Source organism: Salvelinus alpinus, chromosome 32 (assembly GCF_045679555.1).
Source record: "Salvelinus alpinus chromosome 32, SLU_Salpinus.1, whole genome shotgun sequence".
NCBI lineage: Eukaryota > Metazoa > Chordata > Actinopteri > Salmoniformes > Salmonidae > Salvelinus > Salvelinus alpinus.
The window spans coordinates 22,412,564-22,419,941 of record NC_092117.1 but is presented as its reverse complement, the minus strand read 5'-3'; positions in this window follow the sequence as shown (position 1 = coordinate 22,419,941).

Sequence of the window (7,378 nt, the reverse complement as noted above, 5' to 3'; positions counted from 1 at the left end):
ATTACACAACAAGTTGGAAATTGCAAAATCAACAATGAGTGGTTTGGAAGGAATCAGTGACAGTGGCTAACTGCAAGCATTGCAAAGCAATCACTAGCCTGCTATTCAGTGGAGTGGCTGTGTGGTCCCAAATCTGGGATTAAGGGGCTCTTTTCCAAGTTTAAAATGATAAGCATTCAACATTAGCCATGCTGTCAAAACAGCGGTTAACTCGGAACTGCGAAAACTTGACTTCAGTGAAGATCAATGAAGATCAATGACGTCATCATGATTCGACCTTGTTTATTTTTCCAAGTTCCCAGTTGTTTTGAAAGCACCATAAATCCAGAGAATGCCAGACTTTGATTACAAATTTTGCCCACGAAGGACTGCCACGCCACCTTCCTGTTCAAGTGAGCACAGCACAACAGGGTGAGTACAAAAATGTATTGTATGCTGTTGCACAAATTATGAAATATTCCAAGGAGATACAGTGGGGAGAACAAGTATTTGATACACTGCGGATTTTGCAGGTTTTCCTACTTACAAAGCATGTAGAGGTCTGTAATTTTTTATCATAGGTACACTTCAACTGTGAGAGACGGAATCTAAAACAAAATGTCATGTTTTGTCTTTGATCATCATGTCTTGTCCCTGTGCTTCCCTCTGCTGGTCTTATTAGGTTCTTTCCCTTTTTCTATCCCTCTCTCTCCCCCTCCCTCTCTCCCTCTCTCGCTCTCTCTCTCTATCGTTCCGTTCCTGCTCCCAGCTGTTTCTCATTCTCCTAACTACCTCATTTACTCTTTCACACCTGTCCCCTATTTTGCCCTCTGATTAGAGTCCCTATTTCTCCCTCTGTTTTCCGCTTCTGTCCTTGTCGGATTCTTGTTTGATGTTTGCTGTTCTGTGTCCTTGTTCCGCCCTGTCGTGTTTTTGCCTTCTTCAGATGCTGCGTGTGAGCAGGTGTCTATGTCAGCTACGGCCTGTGCCTTCCTGAAGCGACCTGCAGTCTGTGGTCGCGTCTCCAGTCGTTCCTCTCTACTGACGAGAGGATTTCAGTTTCCTGTTTTGGATTTTATCATTGTTTGTTTAAGACTGGATTAAAGACTCTGTTTCTATTAAGTCGCTTTTGGGTCCTCATTCACCAGCATAACACAAAATCCTGAAAATCACATTGTATGATTTTTAAGTAATTAATTTACATTTTATTGCATGACATAAGTATTTGATACATCAGAAAAGCAGAACTTAATATTTGGTACAGAAACCTTTGTTAGCAATTACAGATATCATTCGTTTCCTGTAGTTCTTGACCAGGTTTGCACACACTGCAGCAGGGATTTTGGCCCACTCCTCCATACAGACCTTCTCCAGATCCTTCAGGTTTCGGGGCTGTCGCTGGGCAATACGGACTTTCAGCTCCCTCCAAAGATTTTCTATTGGGTTCAGGTCTGGAGACTGGCTAGGGCACTCCAGGACCTTGAGATGCTTCTTACGGAGCCACTCCTTAGTTGCCCTGGCTGTGTGTTTCGGGTCGTTGTCATGCTGGAAGACCCAGCCACGACCCATCTTCAATGCTCTTACTGAGGGAAGGAGGTTGTTGGCCAAGATCTCGCGATACATGGCCCCATCCATCCTCCCCTCAATACGGTGCAGTTGTCCTGTCCCCTTTGCAGAAAAGCATCCCCAAAGAATGATGTTTCCACCTCCATGCTTCACGGTTGGGATGGTGTTCTTGGGGTTGTACTCATCCTTCTTCTTCCTCCAAACACGGCGAGTGGAGTTTAGACCAAAAAGCTATATTTTTGTCTCATCAGACCACATGACCTTCTCCCATTCCTCCTCTGGATCATCCAGATGGTCATTGGCAAACTTCAGACGGGCCTGGACATGCGCTGGCTTGAGCAGGGGGACCTTGCGTGCGCTGCAGGATTTTAATCCATGACGGCGTAGTGTGTTACTAATGGTTTTCTTTGAGACTGTGGTCCCAGCTCTCTTCAGGTCATTGACCAGGTCCTGCCGTGTAGTTCTGGGCTGATCCCTCACCTTCCTCATGATCATTGATGCCCCACGAGGTGAGATCTTGCATGGAGCCCCATACCGAGGGTGATTGACCGTCATCTTGAACTTCTTCCATTTTCTAATAATTGCGCCAACAGTTGTTGCCTTCTCACCAAGCTGCTTGCCTATTGTCCTGTAGCCCATCCCAGCCTTGTGCAGGTCTACAATTTTATCCCTGATGTCCTTACACAGCTCTCTGGTCTTGGCCATTGTGGAGAGGTTGGAGTCTGTTTGATTGAGTGTGTGGACAGGTGTCTTTTATACAGGTAACGAGTTCAAACAGGTGCAGTTAATACAGGTAATGAGTGGAGAACAGGAGGGCTTCTTAAGGAAAAACTAACAGGTCTGTGAGAGCCGGAATTCTTACTGGTTGGTAGGTGATCAAATACTTATGTCATGCAATAAAATGCTAATTAATTACTTAAAAATCATACAATGTGATTTTCTGGATTGTTGTTTTAGATTCCGTCTCTCACATTTGAAGTGTACCTATGATAAAAACTACAGACCTCTACATGCTTTGTAAGTAGGAAAACCTGCAGAATCGGCAGTGTCTCAAATACTTGTTCTCCCCACTGTATATGGTAGCTAAGAAAATAATAAAAAGTGTGTGTTGTGTAGTAAGATATTAGTAGCCCATGTGCCTCACCCTAATAATTTGGTATATTTACCCCTCTTAATTTCACCTACTGTTCTGACTTGGTGGTGCATATGTAGCCTATAACCTGTTTTAGAGAAATGTAATCATTGATTATTGTTAGAGCTTTCATTGTCTGCTTATATGCCCCCTTTATTTATCCTACGGTTCTGATTTGGTGTTCAGGGTAGAACACTGTAAGAACTGGCCCATGTTCTGAATTCTGTCGCTGTACATTTTAAAATTGTAATATTGACTGCGTCCGTCCTAGCTCGCTCATTAATGTCTTAATCGAAATTACGGATTGCCTCTTATCCGCTTGTCGTCCTCTTATGTCATAGTTTGTACATCTCAATTGTCATTAGAAACCACTTTTAAAAGGCAGTAAATTAGGCTGAACGAACAGACAAGGCTCCGCTGATAGCCAACTGTAGAAGCGGTAAGATGTTGGGACTGCTGTTGGAACAGATTTATGTAGGACGTTTGTGGACACCGTTTGTCACCGTTAAAGTGCAATTTATGTATTTTTTTGTGATTTTTTCAGGATCCACAAATAGGCTCTGCCATTGGGAGGATAATCAGTACAACTACTGGTGAACGATCTCTGATGAAGGCATGATACTGAGAATACCTTCTCTACCATATGCATACAAATGTATTCCTGTGATGGAATGTTAAAGTGTGTGTGTGTGTGTGTGTGTGTGTGTGTGTGTGTGTGTGTGTGTGTGTGTGTGTGTGTGTGTGTGTGTGTGTGTGTGTGTGTGAGCAGCAGATAAGCATGCCAGATGTGTTAATGATTGTAGCCATGGCAACTACTTTCTGTTCAGAGAGCGAGGGATATAGAGGGCGAGAGTGAGCGAGGGAGAGTGAGTAAAGGGGGCCGGTGTTCTAGTCAACCCTGTGGCGATCAGGCCAAATATATATTTCATGAGACTCCTGATGGGAAATATTCAAGGATGCAATCAAGTACAGTATATTTTAAAGGAAGGCTGCTGACTTCGACGATTATGGAAATGTTATAAATCAAACTGAAATGTAATTTGTGTCTGTGTTTGTGTGCAGCTTCAGATCCCAATGCCTGTCATTCAAATTCAAATGATGTAGGATCCTGGAGAGAACTTCAGTATACAGTAAAATAATGTGATTGATAAATGAAGATTACTAATATGACACTCCTCCCTTCTTCAGCATCTAGTTAGTATTTATTCAATGTATTTTCAATGTATTTGTTCATGTAAATGATTGTCCATCCGGGTGTTGAAATATACTGTTCATAGGTGAAGGATGTACATACAGCTGTGGGTTTTTTGCTCCAGATACAGTTCCTCTCATTGGAGGACAGTGGGGACATCCTGGCCTGTCACCTCACATTGCAAGAGGGGACAGCAGGTAATCTGTCTGTCTCCGTTGTCATGGCAATGACCCAACTCTGTGATGCTAATCTTCTGCAACTCAGTACTAGGAAGGTGTTCCTAATGCTTGGTATACTCATTGTATAATAATAATATAATAATATATGCCATTTAGCAGACGCTTTTATCCAAAGCGACTAACAGTCATGCTGTATGGTTGGTTATTGTCTGACTTTGACAAAGGCAGTGTCACTTGGAAATATGTTTATCTACAGTGGGGCAAAAAGGTATTTAGTCAGCCACCAATTGTGCAAGTTCTCCCACTTAAAAAGATGAGAGAGGGCTGTAATTTTCATCATAGGTACACTTCACCTATGACAGACAAAATGAGAAAAGAAAATCCAGAAAATCACATTGTAGGATTTTTTATGAATTTATTTGCAAATTATGGTGGAAAATAAGTATTTGGTCACCTACAAACAAGCAAGATTTCTGGCTCTCACAGACCTGTAACTTCTTCTTTAAGAGGCTCCTCTGTCCTCCACTCGTTACCTGTATTAATGGCACCTGTTTGAACTTGTTATCAGTATAAAAGACACCTGTCCACAACCTCAAACAGTCACACTCCAAACTCCACTATGGCCAAGACCAAAGAGCTGTCAAAGGACACCGGAAACAAAATTGTAGACCTGCACCAGGCTGGGAAGACTGAATCTGCAATAGGTAAGCAGCTTGGTTTGAAGAAATCAACTGTGGGAGCAATTATTAGGAAATGGAAGACATACAAGACCACTGATAATCTCCCTCGATCTGGGGCTCCACGCAAGATCTCACCCCGTGGGGTCAAAATGATCACAAGAACGGTGAGCAAAAATCCCAGAACCACACGGGGAGACCTAGTGAATGACCTGCAGAGAGCTGGAACCAAAGTAACAAAGCCTACCATCAGTAACACACTACGCCGCCAGGGACTCAAATCCTGCAGTGCCAGACGTGTCCCCCTGCTTAAGCCAGTACATGTCCAGGCCCGTCTGAAATTTGCTAGAGAGCATTTGGATGATCCAGAAGAAGATTGGGAGAATGTCATATGGTCAGATGAAACCAAAATATAACTTTTTGGTAAAAACTCAACTCGTCGTGTTTGGAGGACAAAGAATGCTGAGTTGCATCCAAAGAACACCATACCTACTGTGAAGCATGGGGGTGGAAACATCATGCTTTGGGGCTGTTTTTCTGCAAAGGGACCAGGATGACTGATCCGTGTACAGGAAAGAATGAATGGGGCCATGTATCTTGAGATTTTGAGTGAAAACCTCCTTCCATCAGCAAGGGCATTGAAGATGAAACGTGGCTGGGTCTTTCAGCATGACAATGATCCCAAACACACCGCCCGGGCAACGAAGGAGTGGCTTCGTAAGAAGCATTTCAAGGTCCTGGAGTGGCCTAGCCAGTCTCCAGATCTCAACCCCATAGAAAATCTTTGGAGGGAGTTGAAAGTCCGTGTTGCCCAGCAACAGCCCCAAAACATCACTGCTCTAGAGGAGATCTGCATGGAGGAATGGACCAAAATACCAGCAACAGTGTGTGAAAACCTTGTGAAGACTTACAGAAAACGTTTGACCTCTGTCATTGCCAACAAAGTGTATATAACAAAGTATTGAGATAAACTTTTGTTATTGACCAAATACTTATTTTCCACCATAATTTGCAAATAAATTCATAAAAAATCCTACAATGTGATTTTCTGGATTTTCTTTTCTCATTTTGTCTGTCATAGTTGAAGTGTACCTATGATGACAATTACAGGCCTCTCTCATTTTTTTAAGTGGGAGAACTTGCACAATTGGTGGCTGACTAAATACTTTTTTGCCCCACTGTATGTGAGACAAAATTATGTTATTTTGTGAGGTCAAAGTTGAGGCATTGGTTTATTTAGGAAGGACAAATATGATGTAGGGGACTGGAATTACTCTGTCGAGTTTTGCCATTTCTTTCTTCCATCTTTTGTTTTAAATGATGGCCCAATGCCTTTCTCCGTGGCAACGGGACTGATAGTGCAGTGCTCTGGTATTTGTCTTAGTGACATAACTCTGACAGTGACTAAGAGCCCTGTGTTTAGAAGATTGGTGATATAATCCCATATCAGAGCATTGTCGATAACAACACAGTCTTTCTGAAAGTGCTGACAGAATTCTCCCATGCAATACGTTGAAGTACCAGTCTGTGTTTTTCCTTCTAGATTAAGTTAATGGACCTGGCACAGAGTGTATCCTTAAGCGGAATAGGTTTACGCTTTAGATTAGAAAGTATATCAAGAGGAGCAGGATGTGTGTGTGTGTATGTGTGTGTAAGAGAGAGACAGAGAGAACGAGAAGAAGAGAGAGTAGTCCAGACCAATGAGAATAGAAGAAACAAAGTGAGGGTGTGTGTGTGTGTGTGCATTGTGACATACTAATGTATCAAATTAATATATATATATATTTTTTTTATGTGTAATGTTAGTAATGTTGTGGGAAAACATTGTTGGTGTGTGAGAGATTTTCCTTTGCCTTCTCCTACGTCACCCCTCCACCTCACATTTTTTAAGCTCATGGGTGTGGCATGATAATCATACACCACCGTCCTTAAACGTGTGCACGCAGACACACACACATGCATCTTCTTCTGGGATCTTCCTTGTGCTCCTCCAGGCAGATGGGCCCCAGCACAGCTGCATGCCCTGGGGAGAGGGCAGAGGGATCAACCTGTCAGCCAGTCAAGAGAAAATCAGACACAAATGAACTGTATCTGTCTCCCACAGCGAGAGAACGAGAAGGAGGGCAGAGCATGGAGAGAGACAGAGATAGACAGAGACATAACGCGCATTACATGGAGAGAGAGAGAGAGAGAGAGAGAGAGAGAGAGAGTAGGACAGCAAGATCATGCGAGAGAGTGAAATAGAGTGAGAGAAAGAGAGCATAGAGAGAGAGAGAGAGAGAGAGAGAGAGAGAGAGAGAGAGAGAGAGAGAGAGAGAGAGAGAGAGAGAGAGAGAGAGAGAGAGAGAGAGAGAGAGAGAGAGAGAGAGAGAGAGAGAGAGAGAGAGAGAGAGAGAGTATTTATACAGCAGCAAACTGGCACTAAATCATCGTCACGGTGTGTGGGTCTGTTGCCATGGTTGTGTGGAAGCGTTTCTCTGAAGCGAGGTAGGGGGAGTTAAATAAATCAACATTAGCCTGACCCCCACCCAATGGCATTGGTGCCATTTTCCACTGGTGATGTAAACCAATTCCAGAGCAGCAGGATGGCTCTTTCCTTCTCCTGCACCCCAGGCCTTTAGGGCAGGAAGTGAGCATGAGGCGCTGTTGCTGG